Source organism: Sus scrofa, chromosome 3 (assembly GCF_054392235.1).
Source record: "Sus scrofa isolate SSC_HxYL_T2T_F1_AM1 chromosome 3, Sscrofa_HxYL_maternal_Yorkshire_Landrace_v2.0, whole genome shotgun sequence".
Classification (NCBI taxonomy): Eukaryota; Metazoa; Chordata; class Mammalia; order Artiodactyla; family Suidae; genus Sus; species Sus scrofa.
In genome coordinates this window covers 42,947,431-42,959,993 of record NC_139385.1, presented here as the reverse complement: position 1 = coordinate 42,959,993, position 12,563 = coordinate 42,947,431, and the positions used below count along the sequence as shown (strand labels likewise).

At 45.9% G+C, this 12,563-nt stretch overlaps 1 protein-coding gene and 1 long non-coding RNA gene across 17 annotated transcripts in view; both read left to right on the top strand.

Moving 5' to 3' along the window:
• RBFOX1 (RNA binding fox-1 homolog 1) overlaps window positions 1-12,563 on the top strand; it is a 2,264,635-nt gene that overhangs the window by 682,331 nt on the left and 1,569,741 nt on the right. The gene's annotated exons all lie outside the window — the stretch shown is intronic.
• On the top strand, window positions 2,840-10,006 carry LOC146404570 (uncharacterized). The gene is made up of 2 exons (XR_014840867.1): window positions 2,840-4,743; window positions 5,075-10,006. It is a non-coding gene; the product is annotated as an uncharacterized LOC146404570 (long non-coding RNA).

The following is a 12,563-nucleotide window of genomic DNA, read 5'->3' as shown; positions in this document are numbered from 1 at the left end:
CTATCGGTAGCCTCCGATGCTTATGTACCTTGAAGCATGGCTCTCTCTGCCAGTCACCCACCAAACTGTGATTTCTTCCCTTCTGCCACAGAAATTTCATTATTTCATGTTCCCGGCAATAATGTAAGACCCACCTTTCTGGATTAAAGTGTGTGCCTTCTCCATTGATGCACCCTGGAAAGGTTATTATTAATAAAAGTAGCATTAAAACCCCCAAATAACTCCGTAACCTTGCTGGGGCTTAATACATTCCCTGGAGAAAATTTTCTTGGCAGTAAACTCTTAAAATTCCGCTCACTTTTAATATACCGTGACCTTCAGCGACCCCATCGTTCATCACATACCAGCGACCTTTCCAGAGTTGGGAAGGGGAGTTGCAACAGCTTTTGGGTATTAATACCTCCAAGAGGTAGATTCGGGTTTTCCTTCCTTCCTACTGATAATTAATTCATGTGCTTTAAAGGCTTCACATTCTTTCTCTTAGGACACGGTTCGTGATGGTTTCAGAAGGGCACGGAATATAAATGGTTATCTTGGCTAAAGGGGGTTGGCATCGCTTTTAGACACTGACTTTATTATTTTATTTTATTTTTTTTTGTCTTTTTGCCATTTCTTGGGCCGCTCCCTTGGCATATGGAGGTTCCCAGGCTAGGGGTACAATCAGAGCTGTAGCCGCCGGCCTACACCAGAGCCACAGCAACGCGGGATCCGAGCCGCGTGTGCAACCTACACCACAACTCACGGCAACGCTGGATCCTTAACCCACAGAGCAAGGGCAGGGATTGAACCCGCAACCTCATGGTTCCTAGTCGGATTCGTTAACCACTGCACCATGATGGGAACTCATAGACGCGGACTTTTACAGCATTATATAGGCGGAGGCTAGACGTGGAAAAAACCGTGCCAGGCTGTAGGAACCTTGATCATAATTTTGCTCATTGTCACTTTACCTCCTCTCCTGTGGATTGTTTTAAAAAAGAAACTTCTTATGCAAAAGTTTACGCCATTAGAGAAAGAGAAGCCCCAAACCCAGCATCCCTCAGCGGCAGTAATTCTCAAAGGGTGGTCAGTCTGGGTTTATGTACCCCTCCGTCCCTCCCCCCACGCCCCCAGCTCGTGTTACTTTGAAGGAAACTCCAAACATCCTATCATCGTTCTCTGCATGGTTCAGTTTGCATTTCTAAGGGATAAGACGTCTTTGCTTTGCTTTTCAAAATTTTAACTTCATTGATTTTAATTTTTTTTTTTTTTGTCTTTTGTCTTGTCTTTTTAGGGCTGTACCCATGGTGCATGGAGGTTTCCAGGCTAGGGGTTGAATCGGAGCTGTAGCTGCTGGCCTACACCACAGCCACAGCAGTGCAGGATCTGAGACTCGTCTGCAACCTACCCCACAGCTCATGGCAACGCCGGATCCTTAACCCGCTGAGCAAGGCCAGTGAATTCACCCGCATCCTCATGGGTACTATTCGGGTTTGTTCACCACTGAGCCAGGATGGGAACTCCCATAGATTTAATTTTTATGTGATTTAACCTGAGGTCTACCCTCTTAAAAAAATGTTAAGTGCACATGCAATGTTGTTAACTAGGCACGAGGCAGGACTGAGTTTGTCCTGCTGAATTAAAAGCCCGTGGCTCCCTCCCCACAGCCCCAGGCACCCACCCTTCTACTCTGTTTCTGTGAATTAGACTCTTTGAGAGGCTTCATCTAAGTGGGACCCTACACTTATCTGTCCCTTCTCTGGCTTATTTCACTTTGCACAGTGTCCTCTATGGGTTCACCCCTGTGGTCCCACATGGCAGGATTTCCTTCTTCTTTTTTTTTTTTTTTTTTTGTCTTTTGTTGTTGTTGTTGTTGTTGTTGCTATTTCTTGGGCCGCTCCCGCGGCATATGGAGGTTCCCAGGCTAGGGGTCGAATCGGAGCTGTAGCCACCGGCCTACGCCAGAGCCATAGCAACGCGGGATCCGAGCCGCGTCTGCAACCTACACCACAGCTCACAGCAAGCCCGGATAGTTAACCCACTGAGCAAGGGCAGGGACCGAACCCGAAACCTCATGGTTCCTAGTCGGATTCGTTAACCACTGCGCCACGACGGGAACTCCAGGATTTCCTTCTTTTTAATGCTGACTGGGTGTTCTGTCGTATGCGCATACCTCACTGTCTTTATCCATTTATCTGTGGATGGATATTTAGTTTGTTTCCATATCTTGGCTGTTGTGAAGAATGTTGCAGTTCCCATGAGGGTGTGGGATCGTTGGGAGAAACACTCAGATGTGATGTTGCTGGATCCTATGGTGATTCAATTTTTAATTTTTCTGAGGACCGTCCAGCTGCTTTGCTCTAGTGGCTGCACCAGTTTACATTCTCACCAGCAGTGTGCAAAGGCTCCAGGTGCTCCACGTCCTCGCCAGCAATTGCTGTTGTGTGTGTGTGTTGTTTTGGCTAGTTGCCATCTTATCTAACATCAGCAAAGACGTCTTTTTCTCACTTACCCATCGTACTTGCTACAAACTAACAGTGACGCCTCAGCACTCTCCATCACTAAAGCATCATTTATCCGATTTTCTCAGACGTATCATCTATCTGTTCATTTGAACCAGGATTCAGATCACCCATTGGGTAGGGAAGGCTCTTTTGATCTGCTTTAAGGATCTTTTCATCAGTTTGACGCCCACGTTTTGGTCCATGTTTACAGTTTCTCTGTGGTGCTTGTCGACATGGCTGAAAGAAACAGGCTGTTTTCCATGCAGCATGTCCCGCGGCCTGCGGTTTGCTGGTTGCATCCTGGGTATAGTTTTACCTGGTCCTTTGTCTTTTGTATTTCACGTAGTAACTCATTCCAGAGTCTTTTTTTTTTTTTTTTTTTTTTTGTCTTTTTAGGGCTGCACCCATGGCACATGGAGGTTCCCAGGCTAGGGGTGGAATCGGAGCTTCAGCTGCCAGCCTACACCACGGCCACAGCAACAACAGATCCAAGCCCCGTCTGCAACCTACACCCCCGCTCACAGCAACACCAGATCCTTAACCCACTGAGTGAGGCCAGGGATCAAACCTGCGTCCTCATGGAGGCTGGTCAGGTTCGTTTCTCCTGAGCCATGCCAGGAACTCCCGTTCCAGAGTCTTGATTAGATACAAGTTCAGTGCTGCAGTATCTGCTCTTCCTGTCGTATCAGTTTATCTTCTTTCTGTGATACTGGAACCATGGGTGCTCAGCATCGGGACCCACAAATTCTTTAGGGGTTGCAAAGTGGTGATTGTCTAGTTTTATCCTCCCTTCTTCATGGATTTACTGAGATACTTCTCAAGAATAAGAGTTCGCTGGTGGCCTCGCCGTTAAAGATCCGGTGTTGTCACTGCTGTGGTGCGGGTTCAGCCCCTGGCCTGGGAATTTCTGTATGCCAAAACAAAAACAAAAACAAAAACAAAAAACCACCAAACAAACAATATCCAATCTACTGTTAGGCTCTTCAGGGATCCAGCTTGTATGGGACATAGAAGGAGAGTTTTGATTTTCCTTTTTTGTTTTCAAGTGAACGAATCAGTTCATGTACATCCTGCGATGGTGACCAGAGGCTTTTGTATGATCGTAAACTCGAGGGCTGAAGTTAGTGTCTTTATTGATACTCTGATTATTCACCCTCTGACCCCTGGGAGGCTCTTCAGGTTGCCTGGGAGTTCCTTTGACATGACGCTGCTTGTCTTCGATGGCTGTCTTGCAGCCTTAGATGACATGATGGTCCAGATTCATGCAGTGGATGCCGCATTGCAGACCTGAAACAATCCACCTCCCAAAGAGTTTCCCTAACAGTGTTTCAGGATCAGGATCAGGACCCCGGCATGTCCTGTGGGTCTTAAAAGAGTGTCATCCTCTCTCCCTCAGACAACTCTCCTGTCACCTTCATCCCGATGGACAGAACCCCATGCACCAGATGAGATTGTTCATTGAAGGTTCTTAGAAGCACAGTGTGAGTGCCTGCTAAATATTCCTTGATCTTGTTGCTGTCGTTATTATTATTCGCAGTGATGGTTACAGGGTAGCAATATTTGTGGATGCCTCTCTTACTCTCCTACGTGCCAGCCCATTTACCAGGGTCTAGCTTTTCCTCTAGATTGGAAACTTCTTCTCAGTAGTGGTCTCATCTTAGCAATTTTCACCTTTTTTCATACTTGAGGCCGAATGGTGCCTCGCATACCATAGGGCTTCGGTCACTATTTTAACGTCAAGGACCGCGAGTGGGAATTATGCAAGGGGCTCGTGATGTCATCCCACCCCCACCTCTTGCAGGCTGGTTGGACACTGTAAACCAATCATAGTAGCATCTGGTAACAACATGTGATGAAGGGCAAGAAACAAAAAGAGAGTTTGGAAGAGCAGAAAGAGGGCAAAATGGACGGAAGCCCCTGGAATGTCTGGCGTGAAGAGAAGGTTGGATAAAGAGGGGCGGGGGGGGGTCCCTTCTTCGAGGGGGAAGAGTAAGAACATCAACAGACTGGACCTTCAGTGTCTGAATTTAGACAAGGAAAATAATTATTCGACTGTTAGTGACTCAAGTGAAGTCAAACGCAAAGAACCATCTTAGGGAGCAAGACTATTCATGACAGTTTTTTCTTTTGGAAGAAATAGAGGGTTATATTCACCTTGATGCCCCAGATAAAATTAAATCAAAGCGGAGATCTCTGGGTCATCGTGTTCATTTTGCAGCATCTCTGTTTCTTGCTTGCTCATTCGGGATGACAGCCCTTGGTCACAGCTGTAACTCAGGGAACACACTGCCATTTGAGGCTCCTTCTCAACACATCAAAGTTTTGTTTCCTGTTTTGGTTTGTATGGATCTATTTATTAGGAAACACCCTATAAAATGCTAGGAGGGGACAGGAGAGAATGATAAGAATTATATATAAATATATAAAATGTACATATATGTGAGTTCCCATCATGGCTCAGTGGTAACGAACCTGACTAGTGTCCACGAGGGTGTGAGTTCGATCCCTGGCCTTGCTCAGTGGGTTAAGGATCTGGCGTTGCTGTGAGCTGGGGTGTAGGCTGGCAGCTACAGCTCTGATTCAACCCTTAGCCTGGGAACTTCCATGTGCCATAGGTGCAGCCTCAAAAAGCAAAAAAAAAAAAAAAAAGTACATATATGCTTTACCTATTATGTATAATTTATGTATTGTATAATGCATATGTAAATACGTAAATGTCTATAAATAATATATGGATAATATTATCAATCTTGAAAGGTGGCTGGCATGTTTTGAGCCCTTTTATGTGCCAAGTATTGGTATAAATGTATTGCTCCAAATTCCCTGAGACCTCTGCTGTCAGATCTACTTTTCCCGTGTGACAGACAGACTCCAGCTTTAAGACTTAATGGGACATGTTCCAGGTTAAATGAGGACTCAGATGAGGTCTGTCCCCCAAAGGACAAGCCTGTGTCAGCATCCTGACCACCCTGCACATTGTATCTGCAGGTGTAAGCTGGAGAGAAGAATCATGTTCTTTGAAAACCGCTCGTTTCAAGCTAGTCTGTATAGTGAAAATTCTTACTAAAATCTTGCACTCCCACGGACCCTTGAAGTTTATTATGTTTCTGAACGTGAAAGTCACAGATTTGCCTGCATTTCCACATGAGAATCATCAGTGGACGCTAAGCTGCTATTGACCACGGGCTACCCTTGTACATTTGGCCATTGGCTGCTGTCGGCTATTTCAGAGTTTTGACTTTTCCTTCATATTTTCCAATATAGACTCTAGACTCCTGCGTTACCAGCTCTTGGCAGGCGGGTCTGGGAGGATGGTGCTTCCTGTAGAATCTTTGCTGGGGCGCAGAACTGAGGCTGCAGATCTTTTATGGCATATGAGAGTGAGTCAAGGCTTTTGACTGTCCAGCAGGATCTTGACAAAGCATTTATTGCTCTTCTTCTCATTTAAAATGAGCAGTCACTCTATTGTTCTTTGAGCGCATGGATGGTAAGGGACTATGACCTGCTCATCTCCGAGGAGACAGAATTGAACAGGTGCCTTTCCTACCCTCACCGGAGTCTGCAGCCTGGGAAGGCAGGCAGAGAGTAAAGAGACAGGAATGATGGTGGGGCAGGGTGGGGGGAGCTTCAGGGGAGGGGAGGGCAGCTCACAGGCAGATACAGGAGAGGCCCGTGTGAGAGGAGCCCAGCAAGACAGATCCGTAGGATTTTAGGCTATCATAGGAAACTTGGAAAACGCAGAAAGGTACCCGATAAGCAGTACTCAGAGTCCCACAACCATCATCACTCTGGATATTTTGCCTGATGCCTGATTTTCTCCATCCTCTCTGGGTGCACAATGAATGGAATCGCTCCCTAATTTTGCAGGTGCTTCTTTTATCCGCTTGGTGACAGAATGTGCCTCATCCCTTTGCCCTCAGTGAAGGTTCTGGGAGCAAAACTGGGGGTTTGGGTTGTGCTGGCCAAGTTTAAGTCATGCTGGGTAGTGGCCGGCCTGAAGAGACATGTTGGTTCCTGCATCTTATTTTTTTTTTTACATGACCTCCCACCCCTGTAGTTGTCAGGGTCTCTCATCTCTTTCCCAGGGAACTCTTACCCCAGGGTTTCCCTGTTGTGGACAAAGTGAAGGTGTGGGGTTTAGGGAGGAGGCAAGAAAGCCTGAGATTTACTTGCTACCCGGATGGTCATCAAAAGTTCAGTGTTGGAATCCGCAGATTTGGAGTCTGCGTGAAACTGAGACTAGGGAACCCGATTATTATTTTTTCTTTCTTTCTCTTTATCCTCCTCCTGTCTCCTCCTCCTGTTTCTCTGTCTCCCTCCCTCTCTTTCTATCTCCCCCTCTATTTCCTCCGTCTGTCTCTCCCCACCTGGTCTCTCTCCCCCCTCTGTTTCTGCTCTCTCTCTGTGTCCATTCCACACCCCCCGCCCCCCACCGTTTCCTATTTCCTCCCTTTGCCACTCCCCACCCTCCTTAAGCTGTTTGTATTGGAATAGAGATCCCTGTTGTGGTCCCGTCAGGACATCCCAGGAAAAAGGGGGAAAAAAAAAAACATCTCCTGATCTACCTCCCTGTGAATTGCCTGGCCTCGCCCCTCCTCCTCCATCCCAGCTCCAGAGCCACCCCCAGGAGAGGAGAATCCTGACCGAATCCATGAAGAGGGTCCTTCAGAGCCCCCCATTTGCCAGTCCTGATTGTGACAAGCATTAGGGAGCCCCAAGAAAACTGTCCGTGAGAGGCACGCTATGAAATCACACCTGCAGTTGTCCTGTTGACCTGTTGACTGTTAACACGAATCACCAGCCGTAAATATTTGAGACAGTGGCTGGCTGAGCATCTCATCAAGAGTTGAGACTTTTTTTTTTTTTTAGACCCCGAAAGCGAGCTGCCTTCAGAAGAGAGGCTGAGTACAGGTTGGTCTCCAAACAAAGTACCGATGGGGCCATTGATGAAACTCCCATTTTATGGTACCTTTTCTTTAGGGGGAAAAGTAAGCTTGTGTTTGTAAATGCCCAGGTGACAAAGAATCTCTCTCTCTCTCTCTCTTTTTTCTCCTAAAGAAAGAGACCCATGCATAACTGAATTTTCCCAGAGAACACAGAGGGGGAGAAATAAAAAAGCAATACATCAAGTGAGTTTTTATGATCCCTATAAGCAAAAACATACTTCAGTCATGATGGATTGTGTTAGGGAACAAATTAGATTGTATGGAGGCTGTGTGCTGGTGTTGATATTTGCAGGGCTTAAATATATCGCCTGCCTTCTCTAAATGCAGCGTACTCATTGGCTTTGCGTTATGAGGGAAATATCAGAATAATGAGCTGGTTTTTTTTCCCCTTGTCTTCATAGTTTAATATCATGCAACTGTTTATTAATAAGCTCCAACCCCTAAAGGCTTTCCCTAATCCTATTCTAACATCAGACTAAATTTAATAAGATTCATTCGTCTCCCTACTGCATATGCCTCAGCCATTCATTTATTCGACTAATATTTATCGAGGGTCTCCTACGGTGACAGGCACTGGACTGGGCTTGGGGAATACAAGGTCGAAACAAGACAGGCCTGCGCATGGGGACAGACCAGAAGGGAAAAACGGAGCACGGGTGCCCAGCAGAGATGGGACCAGGCACAGCGGGGGGGGTCTCTTGTTTCTCTCATTCAATGACTTCGAGATGTGGGGAAAGATCGGTGTTTAGAATATTTGGAAAGAAAAAGGGAGGGGCTTATTTGGACTGGAAGGATGGTCTCCTGGGACTGCAGAGGGAGAAGGTTTTTCGCTTTTCTCATGTTGCCAAGCCCCTCGGTGGTGGTGAATTTTCCGAGGGTTTGCTGCGTTCCTTGGAGGCAGACCTAACTTGATGCACCTTATCCGAAGTAGGCGCCGGTGCAATCGCATTCCAGATACAGGACGAGCTGTCTTGCTGATGGTGAGGTCAAAGATGAGGGGAAATCTTCAGAGAGAATGAAAGCCTGAAGCCTTCACTTCAGACAGAGGCTTGACCCCGGTTTCCACACTTGAAAGGAAGTCAGGTTTCAAAGGGGCAGAGCTGGAGGAGAGAAAGGCAGACATCTGGGTAGGCTCATGAAAAAGAGGGCTTTTGTCTGAAGTCGAGTTTTGGAGGACTTGATGGGATGGGGGTGGGACGGAAAAGAGCAAGTACAGGCTTTTAATCACAGACATTCTCATTAAAACAGTTTTCTGTCAGGAACGTGAGTGTCCTTTGGTTTTCATGGCTCCCTCCCTCCTTCTAGATCCGGACATGCTGAAGATCCAGCCTTTGCCAACTTCTTACACAGAACCATCTCTTAGACCCCACTATTGCTTATGCTGACTAGATCTCTAAAGATCTAGCTTTATGAAGTTTTGTTTTCTTTAATGACACCAGGCAGCATTGTGCAGAAAATACTGAGATCAATCTTGTATGTTTATCCATCCCCCCACTCACCCACTCATCCATCCACTCACCCACCCATCTATCCATCCATCCCCCCCACTCACCCACTCATCTATCCATCTACCCACCCATCCATCCATCCACTCACCTATCTATCCATGCATCCACCCATCCACCCATCTATCCATCCATCCACCCACCCACCCACCCACTCACCCATCCATCCACCCACCCATCTATCCATCCACCCATGCATCTATCCATCCATCCACCCACCCATCTATCCATCCACCCATGCATCTATCCATCCATCCACCCACCCACTCACCCATCCACCCATCCACCCATCCATCCACCCACCTACCCATCCATCCATCCACCCATGCATCTATCCATCCATCCACCCACCCACTCACCCATCCACCCATCCATCCACCCACCTACCCATCCATCCATCCACCCATCTATCTATCCATCGATCCATCCACCCACCCATCTCTCCATCCATCCATCCATCCTCAATGTTTATAATAAGGGCAACTGCACTGTTTGGCTTAATCACTTCACTTCAGCCTTCCTATGAGTGAAACCAGAACAACTATTTCAGACCCTCAAGCTGTGGAATCAAGAAAAATAATGAGTGTAAATGAATGTCACATCTTTGTAAAAGTGAATGCTGTGTGGACTCCTAATTACTGTGCTGCTCCCTCTTTGCATACTCTTCCTATCAAAGTCATGATTTGCACATATGGGGTCAGGATTTGTCAGAAGGGAGGTGAAAGAGGTGAATACATCGCCTGGAAACAGTGAAAGTTTTAATGTTCCCCGGACTCAAGAGGCAAGTGGGAAGTCTTGGTAGCTGTAAAGGAAGAGCTGGCACAAAAGGAGAAGAGTCATAAAGAATCAAGAATTCTAATAAAGCACCTTCCATCAACAGTGGTAGTTATAAAAATAAATCAAATCTTGGAGCATTGGAAAGGGATACAGGGCCTGAAAACAGGAGTGTCTGTTGTCCAGGAGGCTGAGTGGGGTAGGGTGATTTCCATAGAGAAAACCTGATTCAAATCTTGTTGATACTACTTGTTTCTTTGTCATCTTCTGTTTACTCGGCACTTTTTAAAAGAGAAAACTACATCTCTTTTTTTTGCATTTTTAAGAGAAAATGAGTGCTTGCAAAGAGAAATACTCCAAAAGCATGGCTGCTTTTGGGGAGGAGAGCTGAAACTGGTTTTCTGGCTAAGGAGATGTATTTTTGACATGTGAGGTTATTCAAACTGTGCCTCTCTGGGTTTTATGGATTATGGTCCTTCTCTCTTCTCTCTACTTTGTTTCACTTTCAGGAGCTGAAACAGGGCCTGGGCCATCTGTTTCTCTATTTCAGCCAAATTCACCGTTCAGATAATGTACATTTCACAACTTAAGCCCACTTAGAGATCACTTTTCGCCACTTAAGGAGCATTTAGCCATGATTCCAGGAATGGAAAGTGTATCCTGAGACCCATAAGGACTTGATGGGAGAATAAAGGATCGTTTATTATGCAGCAAGTATAAAATTATACCAACTTCCCCCTCTGTTTACAGATGAAGGACATTTTGGCTCTGGAAGTGGGGGAGGATTCTCCAAATTTCTGACATAAATGATTGGATGCTGTACTTTCCCACTCTGTTTGTTGTCTTGGAAACAAATATAGGACACAATGTTTAAAGAAATAAGTACTTGGCACTGGGTGCACCTAAAATTAGGATTAGGGGTGGTTTTTTTTTTAACATATAACAAGAATGGAAATGCATCTTGCTTACTAATTGGGTAGAATAAGCTTGTTCCTCCTCTGTACTGAATTTAGGCTCTCAAATTTGTCGCTGTCACAATTCAGCTAAGAGGACATGCCTTATTTCTTCATCTGCAAAATGGTGATAATAACAGCAGATACCTGATGGTATCGAAGTGAGAATTAAATGAGTTAGTAGGTGTAAAACACTTAGAGCAGTGCCTAGCATACAGGGCCGGATCTGTCAGTGCTAGCTGTTGTTTTTGGTTGTTATTATACCATGGAATGAAGCTCCCTGCAAGAACCTCCTAAGACCCGCTCTCCTTGCAGTGCTTCAGCTTGTCCTTTTGCAAAGTGTCTGTTCCAATCCAACCTCTAAGTTAGCTGTTCAGTCTGCTTTGATGCTTGTTTCCTGCTTTGCTTGTGGCCTTGTAAACAGAAATCCTCCATGTGTTTTTGTTGCTAGGCAACACAGCATCAGCATCAGTGTTACCCATCATTGGGCTGCAAGTAACTTAAACCTATTCTCATTACCCCAAGACAAGAACATAACTTGAAAAGATCCAGAGCCATTTTCCACACCCTAAGGACACAAGTGGAGACAATTCAGTCTATTACTCAGGAAGAACTGAAAACAGAAAGCGAAAAGACGGTAGGAGGTGAGTCACACTGTCTTTTCAGGGCTACCCGGGATCTCTCCTTTCATCTTCTTTCTGTAGATTTTTTTCCCTGTGTATGGCATGCGATGAAGCATGGTCACGCTGATAACCAGACTGATAACAGTTGATGTACCTGTTCATTTAAAGTTCCTGGTTAGCCCAGCTCTTTTCAGCGGTCACCCTAGTCTGACCTCTTGGTCCAGAGGAGTGTGGCGTTTGTGCCTAATCCACTCGGAGGGAAATGTGAGGCTTGGCTCCAGGAAAAGGGCAGGGACCCACTATTACACAGGAATTGATAGAGGAAGACACGGCTCAGCCAAGGTACCAAACTCATTTACTCAAATGACTAGACAGACTGTCTTGAACTTGTTCTTCATGATGTCAGAACAAGACTAGAGTCAATTGAGCTCAGATTTCCTGTCCCGATGAAGGGATTTCTAAATATATGTATATGAATGACAGGAGTTCCCATCGTGGCTCAGTGGTAATGAACCCGACTAGTATCCATGAGGACACAGGTTCAATCCCTGGCCTCACTCAGTGGGTTAAGGATCTGGTTTGCCATGAGCTGTGGTATGGGTTGCAGACTCAGCTAGGATCCTGCCTTGCTGTGCCTGTGGCATCGGCCAGCAGCTGCAGCTCCGATTTGACCCCTAGCCTGGGAACTTCCATATGCCGAGGGTGGGACCCTAAAAAGAAAAATATATATGAATTATGGATGAATCTCTCTCAATAGTAAATATCTATATCTCTATATAATCTATATATCTGTATCTAAAGACATGTATCTCTGTATTCATCATCTATTTATCTATTGAAAGAGATTTGATTATAAGGGGTAGCAGGTTTGAAATTTGTAGGGCAGGCTGTCAGTCTGGAAACTCAGAAAGGAGTTGATATTTTAGTCTCGGGCTGAAATCTATAGGTTGGCTGGCTGGAAACACAGGCAGGATTTTGATGTTAGAATCTTTTTTTTTTTTTTGCTATTTCTTGGGCTGCTCCCGTGGCATATGGAGGTTCCCAGGCTAGGGGTCCAATCGGAGCCGTAGCCACCAGCCTATGCCAGAGCCACAGCAACGCGGGATCTGAACCACGTCTGCAACCTACACCACAGCTCACAGCAACGCCAGATCGTTAACCCACTGAGCAAGTGCAGGGACCGAACCTGCAACCTCATGGTTCCTAGTCAGATTCCTTAACCACTGAGCCACGACGGGAACTCCAGAATCTTTTTTAACTTAAAAAATTTTCTTTTCTT